Genomic DNA, 12,167 nt, shown 5'->3' on the forward strand with positions numbered 1-12,167 from the left:
AGTGAATCAACTCGATAAGAAACAAGTGAGAACTAGTGGATCAACTAGATAAGGAATATTATTGGCACCAAATGGGTCTGGAAGGTAAAGTGCAAGGTTTATGGAAGCTTAGAAAAGTAAAAGCCTGACTGATTGCACAAGATTTTTCATAGGTTAAAAGGGTTTAATTTTCAAAAACAATTCGCTCTAACCACCAAAAGAACCAATATTTGCACAATAGTTGCAATGGCCACTCACAAAGTATGGCCAATTTTCCAAATGGATGTTAAATCGATGACATTGAATGGCGACCTCATGGAGAAGGTGTAGGTGGCTCAACCACTAGGATTTGAGGCCAATGTGCTAAATGGATGTTAAATCAATGTCCTTAATCCTTAAATAGTAATCTCAAGAAGCAAGTATAAGTAGCTTAACCACTAGGATTTGAGACCTTGAATTCTAAGAATAAAGTTTCTAAGGTGAAAAAGTTTAAAACAAGCCCCTAAAGTATGGTACCAATCATAACTAACTTATTTTTAAGCTTAAACTTCAAAAGATTTGCCTTGAATGCTTATTGTATGTCTACAAGGATGTTGAAAAGTCTATAGTAATTGTTCTTTATGTGAACGACATTATTACAAGAAACTATGAAGAGTTGATCCATTAGACTGGGCTTTGAGTTTTGAGCTTCAAATGACAAGCTTGAGCTTACTTAACTATTGTTTGAGGATTGAAATCTCACAAGAGCAAAGAAAAATCACCATCTCCCACAAAAAGTATGCATGGGAAATCTTAAAAGCGTCGGGCATAACTAATTGCAAGGAAAAAGCTACACCTATAAAAATCAATGTGAAGTTACCTATTGAGGATACAACAATACTTGTCAACATTGGGAGATACAAGAGGCTAGTCAACTATCTCATCTATCTGTGCAACATCATGCTAAATATTAATTTTCTTGTTCTCTTAACTATGATATTACATACAATTTTGAAATTTTTCTAACTGGAGACTGTGACACAAATTGAGTAAGAAAAAGTTATTCCAATAAGTCAATTTTTTGTTATCGTTTCTTGTTGGGTTCAGAAATCTTCTCTTGGATCAATAGGAGCAACTAATAGTGACATTGTCTTCAACCACAACAAAGTACAATGTCAATTGTTTTGTTTTATGTGAAGCATTATGGTTAACAAAAATCATATGGCATATAGTAGTGTAAAATAAAGATCCAACCACCCAAGCTAAGATTTGATAACCAAAGTTTTATCACCCTTGCCAAAAATCTAAGATATACTCAATACCCCACCCTCATAAGATACCCACCAATGATCCATGTGCTTAATATTATAAGAACCCCCATTATGAGAAACCATGTCTGAGTCAAGATATTAATTGAATCTTAAATTGCATATCAAATCAAGTCTATATGATAAAACAACAAAATATGACTTTTGTAGATCCAACCTTTGGGTTAGATAGAGTAGATAAGTATATAACAACTCCAAGCACGCATGAAGTTATTATGTGTATGAGCTATCAAGGACTCCTATGGCTGGAGGTTCATTGGCTCCCAAATGGGGTTTCAAGGGCTACACACCTACCCCAACAATTAAAGATATACTCGTCAATTGACAAGCAAATGTTCATAATATAACAAGCAAAATACACCAACTTGATCACTTTGATAGACTATTTAAAAAAAAGATTTCCTTAAAACCACCATCTCTCATGCAATTAAAGTTCTTCCAACTATCCTTGAGCTCCTTACACGTCCTTTGTTTAAGTCACAAACTAAGATTTGTAATGGGAGCACAAATTTTGATGGAGCCTTCTTTGTATCAACTGGGTTGAAATAAAAGCATTTATATTCTACTTTAAATTGTTGTGTTATCTTACTTCGATTAAATCATTTGCACAACGTTATTTTCACACGAATGCTACTCAATTTTCTCCCCTTCATTTTTTGATACATCATCTTTGCATCATTAAATTAACTATGTAAACAATGGTCATCTACTTGACTTTTCAATCATAATGATACTCGATCACACTATGCATGGATTGACTTCGATATTACAACATTTGTGTGTTTTGTTTTGTGTTTTCTTTTGTAACGCGAGATGGAAAAAAAGATGATATGAACCTTCATGAGACTTCAAGTCATAATTTATCACAAGGCATAAAAAAGACAACCAAAAGGCACACAAGATATATCAATAAAAAACCTTTTATATTCATTATATAAAAAGATTGGACATTGAGACACATCACAAGACTACACCCTCATGATGCCACACATGTGAAGGTTCACCACCATTGAGCATAGAGAATCACATGTGAAAACATATCCCAAGCAAAGCTTGAGTGACTATTACTCCCTATACAAGTGTTTCTAACTACAAAGCCCATATCCTTTACAAAGGGAGAGGAGATATATTGTTCAATTAAGCATTATAGCCCATCAGCAAAATTAAAATGAAAAATAATACATCTAAATGTAAGAGCACTACATCATAAGCCCTTTCACATAAGAATATTAGTGATTATGCTCCATGTAAAAGCATTCAATGTCAAAGCCTTGCAAGTTATAGCAATCATTACCGTAATATTTCATTTTTTATGTAGTTACTAAATGTTTGAAACCCCACAAAAACAAACTCCAAAAATCATGAAAATCTCAAAGGTAAAAGCATTCAATGTCAAAGCCTTGCAAGTTATAGCAATCATTACCGTAATATTTCATTTTTTATGTAGTTACTAAATGTTTGACACCCCACAAAAACAAACTCCAAAAATCATGAAAATCTCAAAGGTATCTTACAACATATCCAATACTACAATATAAAGTAAGTTAGGGCCATTAACTTCAGCTCATTTAGGGTCATGATAAATGTCCCATCTTTCAACAGGCCTAAAAATAGATCCAAGTTTGTTTGACGAGAATCAAGTTCTTTTCAACTCAGCTTGGTGGGTATTGGCAAGGCTTGGCTAACCCTACTTCTAAGTTTGATCATGTTGAGCTGTTGTGCTTTCAACTAACCTTTCATTGTATCTTTTCATGTTTCACATTTCAATTAACAATATGCTAACTGGCTACTTGAAGGCTGAGTTTGATATTTTAGTGCACTTCTGAAAAGATGAGGAACACCTCAAATTCATGCCCTGTCAAAGTTCCTCGATAACATGTGTACACACATCATACAGCTCAGTTGCAGCTTGATCAGAACCACAGCTCCATTTCAATATATGGGTGAAAACTTGCCTCTTCGAATTATACTTATGAAATATAACCGCACTCGCAACACAACCACAAGGCTCAGTTCACAACAGAATGCCAAGCAAGACCCTGTTTCCTTAGTTGAAAACTAGGTTTACAGACCCTTCTCATTCATTGGGCATAGGACCTAACACATCATACATGAATCAGCCCATTCTTCTACAATAGTTGCAGTCCAGTACACAAAATGAGCTTTACATCAAAAGTCTGTACTTGGAGAGGTTTAGTTGCAATAGCCAATTCAATCAAGTTCAACAAAAACAACCTTCATTCTGGAGGCCAATGCATGGATCTTGAAACTCCCACAATCCATTCTTGTTTCATGCAGTGATCAACAGTAAGTATATTCGTAGAGGATACATAATTCAAGAATTTAAACACAGATGTACTGGACAACATCACTCCCACTGTAAGGTTAGTCAATGCAGGTAAACACTAGCAATGAACGAAGATTTCACTGCTGTAATAACAAAGTGCAGTGTGAAAGCTCAAGCATCAAACACTTGTTGACATTTTAATGTAATTGTTATGCCATAATACATAGCAAACACATAAATAAGGTCGCAAATATCAACCTTTAGTGGCTTATCAGTAGATAAAGGCTTTCACAACAATGACATGAAGAACCAACTATCGAATCCGTGCTAATTTTTTAGCACTGTACTTCCTCGAAGTTAGGAAAGATGAAAAGAGAGTAGCATATCAATTAAAAACATGCACAATAAATGATACTGAATGAGCTCGCAATACTGTTTCAAAGTGAAACTAAGAGTGCATATATCTGCAAATCAAACCACCCACAATCTGCATGAAGGTGGAGCAGATCAAAGGATAACGTACCCTTTACAGGGAAAACAGCTTCACTGAGGGAGTCGTGCAAGGTAAGGGAAGCAAGCATGCCAAAGCAAAGCATTAAAATGAAACAGAAACTATCATCTGTTGTGCAACAATACTGCTCACAGAAACACTCAGAACATCTCTACTCGATGTCCCATCATGCCAAATAATATTATGCTACCTACCTATAAGCCGACTAAGTCTGCACACAGATAGAAATTGTACGGCAACAAAAACATTAAGCTAAATGGTACTAAGCACCGATTCGCTATGAACACAGCCAAAAATACTAAAGGAACAAAATCAGTCAATTGGAAAATTTAGATACGAAACAATTGACCTGTAACGAGATTAGGCCGTACACGTTTGAGCATTAAGCTTACAGAAGCTCTGCTCCAAACATCCAGAAATATATAAACTCCAACGTAGAGCCTAAATCTAGACATGATATCCACGAGTAGGAAGCTAGGCAGTTAGAACAACGGCACCACCGGCCTCCTTGATCTTCTTCTCAGCAAGCTTAGAGAAAAACTTGGCCTTAACAACAAGGGGCTGGGAAGGCAGCTCGCCCTTACCGAGGACCTTGAAGAAGCCATGCTGCGTGACGTCTAGGAGGGGGGCCTTCTCGCCCGCCGCAGACTTGACAGTATCGGGGATCAAGGACCAAAGGCGGTCGACGTTGACGATGGGGCAGTGGAACTTGTTCATAGTCTTGTGGAAGTAGCGCATGCCGACCTTGCCGAAGTAGCCCGGATGATACTTGTCGAACAGGATACGGTGGTGGTGCAAGCCTCCGGCGTTACCTCGCCCGCCGGGGTGCTTCCTGTGCTTGCCGATACGGCCATGGCCGGCGCTCACGTGGCCTCTCTTCTTCCTATTCTTCTTCAAGCGCGTCGTCATCGCTCCCTCCCTTTTCCCCCCTTCCCTCTCTGCTCGCCTCCGCAGACCAGGGTTTCGTGGAGAAGGAAAAAGAACCTCAATTCTCAGGGCTACCACTAAATATGTAAAACCCTAATTGTTGTTATCTTAAAACTCGCAAGAGTAGTGCCACGCGCTCTACTCGCCAGACGACTTTTGAAGTCTCACAAGTTCATCAGCCCCTTCTCCTCAAGGTGCGTCTCTCTCTCCCTCTCTCTCTCTCTCGACATGGAGTCCCTTTCACATGAATTCAGACAACTTGATTTGCTTCAAGAGATATTTCTTTCCTTGGAGCTTAATATTTACAATTACAATAGGTGCCTAGCAATTTAAGATCATATAATCAATCTGTTTGTAGTAGGATATCTTCGACCATTTTGCTCTTGAGCTTACAAGTCAAAACACAAAGTAGATAAACATATAAATTATTGCTAACTTATTCATATTGTTTCACTCTGATACCATGTGTAACCTGCATGTCAAACAAACCCTCAACAGCACCATTTGGACAAGAGATAGTCCTAAGCAACGTCGTCTAGAACTCCCTCGAACTATTAGAAACATAGTTGCCTAGGCTTACTTAAGTTTACCTTGCAAGAAAAGCTCCGCTCTATACCCACAAGGACCTACCTAAATTTAAGGCTTCTAAACAGTACCACTATCACCTAACAAGTTATATAATGTCAATCGACAAGTAGAAACTTGCACAAATCAACTTGAATTGAAGTAGACCAATGTCATACTTAATTCAAAGAGGGAGCTAATGTGTCAACCCTCTACTCACGAGGCAAAGTCTCACACCAATCTCCTAAAACAACATGAGGTCAAGCTCTCTAATACTTTCTAAGATAGTCATCATCTATAAAGAAGAGGACTGAGGAGAGAGAAGGAAAGAGAGAATACTACAAGGAAGAGAAAGAAATACTAGAGAAAGAGGGAGCAAGACAGGAGGAGAGAGAAAGAAGTGGAAGAAGCCAGGGAAACTGTGAGGAAGGTGAAGAGACTAGTTGATTTCAAATTTTTGGATAGCACAAACTAAGTCCCCTTACACCTTGCCCAACCTATGTGGCTAGGTATTTCCTTGTATTTCTTACTCTTTACATTCCATCCCCACTTGAATGTTTTTATACTCAAAAATAAAAGGTAGGATTTATTGCAAGGTTTTCCTAAGTAGTGGAAAGGAGAAAGGATACTACTTTGTTTAGACAAGATTAAAGACTTCTAAGTTTTCAAGAATGTACATGCAAGTTGAAAAATGATAAGCTGCCGATCAAGTGCCACATATATACATCAAGGAAAAGCCATAAAAACAATATATTAATCAACAACTCTTCAGTTAAGAGTCCTTCTAATTGACAATGACTATGTTATCCAGTACGACCTTGATGTACTAAATCTATATATCTTTTGATAGACTAATCCAACTGGGGCATTTGATAGCTTCAAACAATGCTCTCATCGAGAAGTTTTAGGCATATGACTTGTGCATCTTTGTTATTAGGTTAGCATCAAATCTAGTTCAAAATGGAGGGCTGTCCTATGAAAATTTGCAATGAAAGAGAGCTCATTAATTGATGCCATATTTCTTCAATTGAGTCCCTTGAAGATATTGGAGTGATTCTAGGGTAAGCATAAGTCTAAACAAAGCTTTTGTTTTTCAAAAGTGATCCTCCAACCTTTAAGATCAAAAGGAGAACTTAGATCACTACCATCCATTGGGTCAATACTCCAAAAGCCATAAACAAAAGAGTTGGAATCATGATGTCTCATATAGTGAATCTTCAATGACTAACATGGTGTCATTGACTGGCTCTTCCATGAACTCATCAAGGAACACCATGCTATGTAGAGTTGGAGCATATGAGGTTGAATTTGCCATTATATTTATTGCATCAATCTTTAGGTATTACATGTCCATGACCCCCACATTCTTGGCTATTACGGAGCATTCAAACTCAAGATCCTTGGACTGAAGGGTCATCTTCTCATGAAGTTGTTGTGAGATGCTCTCACCATGTCCTAGAGTAGTCAAGGTAGACTAGGGTTTAGCTAGCTCATTTGCCACTTTATCCTCCTCTCCATCAAGAAACTCTAGTACTAATTCTAGTTTAGCATCCTTCCCTTTGCCTTTGTATTTGCGACCATCAAATATAGGTTTAGTACACTTATACCACAACCCTTGAGCGTGCACTTTTCTTATGTTATCATTAGTGATGTATCTTCCATGAGGAGCATCGTGCTACTCACAAGGATGTTCATGTTACTCATAGTAATGACCAAGTTGCTTATCAAATGGATTACTCTATTGCTGCAATCGCTCGTGCATGTAATATTGCTCATAGTGGTGATCAAGCTACTGATCATATTGATCACTCCATTGTTGAGAATGATGTCGCTCCCCATGTATATACTCATATATATTTGCACGATGTTTCCCACATACATAATGTCGCTCAGATAGTTGAACATGCCGCCCATTAATGCCATGCTAGCCAAGATTTTGCTTAACCAAATAATTGCCATTTGGACCACCATAATTTGAAGGGCTTCTAGGATAAGTGGGCAGGCTCTTACTAATGACAAGCTACTATCTCACATGGAAGCTGGCTACATTTACTACAAGAGAGCTAAAAAGAGGCTCTTCCTCTTTGTGTGAGCCTCGCCAACTTCATAGGTGTATACTCTACAGGCCATGGACATTCTCCAATGGGGGAGGCCATCTAGCCTCAAGCTTGGACTTGTTCACCTTCTCTTGCACCTAAGTGGTGACTAACTCAGTGAAAAGAGTTGTAAGGTACTCAAGTACTTGTTGGGTTTGAGAGTTGGAGAGGGCCATTTGTTCAATCATTTTATCCATGTTAGAGAGCATGTCATTATGTCTTTGGGAACGTTGAATCTCATGCTAACACATGGTACGATTTAGTATGTTGTAGGGGTCCATTTTAGGTATCTCTTCCTAAATCTCTCCAAGGTATTCTTAGGTGGAGCTAGGCTCATTCATAGATGTCCAAGAGTTTCTTATTTCCCTCTAAATTTCTCTTGGGCCTTCCGTTTTCCTTTATGCCTTGTCATTTTTAATGCAAGCCACGAGACCTTCCTGCACTAAAATTACTATAACTTTCAGCTTATAACTTCAATTAAGGAGCTTTTTTATTCAAATCAAAAAGAATAATTTCATCTTCACAATGAGCTATAGATCTCTTGCATAGAATAAATATAGAAAAAATTGCAATCAATTTTCTATGCCTATCCAAAGTTTCATGCACCATGTCTTTCACTATTTGACCTCTTTATGGGTTGAAATCCTTATGGGACCCATTGGGTGACATACATATCACTACAAGCATTCTATGAGCCCCACACATTATCTACAATTACCTACAATCCATCATGCAACTCTTGTAAGAGTTTGGCATAGTACACATTCAAACCCTTCTCAATACATTGTAGCATACATCTTGTTTCCACTTTTAAGCTTCTTCAAATGTATAAAGGGGAATGTACCTACACCTACAAAGAAGTTTTGGGCTCCAAGTCTTGTGGGGTGTGTAAAGTTCCTCCTCAACGTGGGTTGTACAGATGCATGGTCATTAGTGGCAAGGAGGGTAACATCACTCTTGTCTTGCCGCCTTGCTTGGCATCAGCCTTTTCCTCAACTAGAATAAACATGGTAGTGGTATACTAATTCCAATCAAATAACATGAAATGCAAGTCTGATAAAAAAAGAGAGCTTTTTCTTTCAACGAGATGCAATAGCAAAACAATGAAAATGGGTTGAGAAAGGGATTACCTCAGTGGCTCAGTGATTCACTAACTACACTTATCCTTGGTACAAATTTTTTTTGGGTATTCAACCATAGACAGCACAAGAATCCAAGATCAATTTAGTCACAATTATCATTGAAATAAAGGGATTGATGAATGCTTATGAAATATCAAATAAGACTTAGACTTAGTAGCATGCAAGAACTCGACCTCTCTATTAACAATAAATGGATATGGTTGAGCAAATGAATTTGATGGGAGATCACAAAGGAACCAAAAATACTCAAGTGGTACCTTTTGTAGCTTGCCAAAGTTGGGTGTGGCCTCAATGATGTAAATCTTTAGCCCGTAGCTCCAATGATGACTCCTGAATAGCATGATGGCTTAATATGCAAGCCTTAAATCTTGATATAGTCCTTGCTAGGGTAAACCTCTAAGGTGCTGAGATACTTAACTCACCAAGATAAAAGTGATCTTCATGGAATCCCCAAATTTCATATTCTATATAGCTTATTGATGCAAGAAGGCTTGAAGAAATGCTCAAATCCTGGAAATCTTACTTAAATGTTGACGGATAGCTACTATAGGTAAATATTTATTTGATCTTTGCTAGCTTTCTTAACAATTCTTCAGCTCACTACTATTGTTGCTAGCTTGCTCATGTGGCATCATGGACACTTTGTCTCTTATTCATGCTAAGGGAAGAGGAGTCTTTGACCTTTCTAAAAAACATAGCCTCTCCTATTTTAAGTGTGTGCTAATATAGACTATTGTTCACAAAATAAAGATGCTTTCAACCACCTTCTTCATGAAAATCCTTGATTGTTACATGTCAAGGTGACTATGCAACTGCTTTCTTAATAGCTTTTATCACAACTCTATTTTGAACCTCTATCAAAGCTTCATTCTGATAGTGTTCCTTCTTTTATTGCCTCAATTCTATTTCAGAAGGGATGTTGTCCATGACTCCTTTTTAATTTAACACTCTCCTTGAATACACTTGTGATAGTAGTCTTGCATGTAGCTGCCCTTTGATCCAATCATGCCATTCAACCTCTTTTCAAAGCTCCTAGCTAATCCCATTCTTCATTGTTTCATTGAGAGATTTGAGCTAAGAAGGTAATCAAATTCATTGAGCAAAATCTTACATTAGCAAGCCTAGATTAGTACTATACTCATTTGTAAGCCCTCCAAAATGCGAAGTACCCTCAAGCTCCTAGCAATGGCTACAATCTTGCTACAACTGGTGCATACTTTCTTGTAGGTGTTACTACCATCAAGTATTATTTACCCCAATACAAGCCTAGATTAGGTGTAGTAGTCACAGGGAGTGTCCCACATGCTGTTGTGATAGTTATAGGTTATGGGAGCTTTGGTACACCTCCAATTGGTTTTAGTATTGTGAATCAAGCAATCTCCACAACTCTTGCTTCAAGTTATGATGATGTTGGTGGATCACAATTTAAAGATAATAATAATTTCATTCCAAATCAGCAAGCAAGTAGAGAGATCTATTGTTTGGATTTAGCTACAACTATCACATGACATGAATGGAATGCAAACTAACTGTCACTAAATTGATTGCTTATTACGCATTCTCTATTTAATAAATTTATGTCAATAAATTAATGACTCACTTTTCTTTAAGTGTTGATGATGATCTAGCATGACCACGAGACCATTTAGAGACTAGTATTCCTAGTGCATCACTTAATGAGGTGATCAGAGCACTGTGATGAGGATATCTGGTATAGACAGTATAAGTTATGAAGGAGAAAATAAGTGTCCACCAAGTGTAAGAGTGTACACAAGAACCAAGGAGTTACACATAAATGAACATGGATTGAGTTCTAAGAATAGGAAGTGCATTAGCAATGTGTATATGTATTTATATGTGCATCCAGGGACGCCTCGGAATGTTTACTTGTGTGTAATGAGCATTGCACTGATTTAGGGTCATCCTCTCCCCTACAAGTCAAGGTTTAAGGTCTTTTATTTGATTAAGAAAGATGAGAGAGGGAATTCTCTCACTAAGAAAGACGAGAGACGTGATCCTCTCGAAGTGAGGAGAGAAGTGATTTTCTCTTTCTAAGGTCTAAAATGACACAAGCTTTTGTGTGGAATTCAATCTTAAGGTTGAGGCCCATGCAATCCAATGAACTCTCCTTATCTATGACTCAAGGTGGTTGCATGGACCACAAGTTAAGAGTACAGTTTAAAAAGTTGTTTTTTTAGAAAACCCATTTTAAAAATATATCGCAATAGAAAAATGATCTCTAAAAATGGGCCGCACGGGTTATCGAAAACAGTGAGATCTACAACTTTTGTGTTGGACGTTTTTTCATTCGAACAATGTACAAAGAGATATCTCGAAATTAGTGCTACAGAGTGGAACAACCACATCTTGCATGAAGATCAACTCAACTCTCTCTCCAAGAAGAGAAGCTCTTGAAAGCCTATAAAAGAGGAGACTCTCCGTGGGTGTAAGGGAGAGGTAAAGGAAGCATCACTTTGCATGTATCCAAGAGGAGAAGAGAAGGTGCAAGTGCTACAAAAGCCCAGCTCAAATCAAGTGTTGCAGAAGCTCTGCTGAAATCAAGTGTTACGGAAGATTTGCTGAAATCAAGCTCCAAGAGGAGAGCCCTACACATATTGTGTCGGAGAGAAGGAGACTTAAGAAGGATCGAAAGGTGCCAACTTCCAAGTTGTGCAAGTGTTAGTCGGTTGTATACCATGCAAGGAACCGTGATCTTGTTCCCAAGATCTACAAGTAAGAACTGGCTTATGTGTAATGGAGGAGCTTGCTCCTTGTCAATAATATAACTCCACAAGGGGGGGACTTGCCCATCTTCTAATCCCTAGTGTGTTGTCAATCTCTCTATCTCTCTCTCTCTACATCTTTCTTTTCTCTCATATGTTCACTCTCTATGCTAGTATAATATTTACCATATATCTTTTAAGTATATAAGAAAGTCAAGCATGTATCTCGGATTTTATAACAATGGTATCAAAGCAGGTCTCTTTGCTTTTCTCAAAGTAAAGGCGATCCTTGCAAGAAGAAGGTAAAGATGGCAACTGATGAAGCACCCATAAGTGAGCAATTACAGGCTCAATTGACAGAGTATCGTAGCTTGTTGGAGATTCCCAAAGTACATCAATTGATTGACAGCTTAAGGGCAAGGGAAGAAGCTACTTATGAAGGACCGAATCCTCCAAAAGATGGTGATACTGGAGGAAACACCATTGCACCAATTGATGGTGAAGATGCAAAGCATCCAATTGCTGAGAAGCTTCCTAGAAGGAAGAAGGATTCTCGGGTCAAGAAGAGTAAAAAGACCTCACCTCGAGTGAGGCGGATAAGGAGGGATTCATCTCCCTCAGCAACCAACTA

The 12,167-nt window shown here is 38.0% G+C and overlaps 1 pseudogene; it reads right to left on the bottom strand.

Moving 5' to 3' along the window:
* Nucleotides 1–4,383: 4,383 nt before the first annotated feature.
* On the bottom strand, nt 4,384–5,065 carry LOC148016630 (large ribosomal subunit protein uL15x pseudogene; annotated as a pseudogene).
* Between the last annotated feature and the right edge of the window lie 7,102 nt (nt 5,066–12,167).

The sequence above is a fragment of the Lygodium microphyllum genome, chromosome 23 (genome assembly GCF_053477565.2).
Source record: "Lygodium microphyllum isolate KBCC chromosome 23, Lygodium_microphyllum_v1.1.10, whole genome shotgun sequence".
In the NCBI taxonomy this organism is placed as follows: domain Eukaryota; kingdom Viridiplantae; phylum Streptophyta; class Polypodiopsida; order Schizaeales; family Lygodiaceae; genus Lygodium; species Lygodium microphyllum.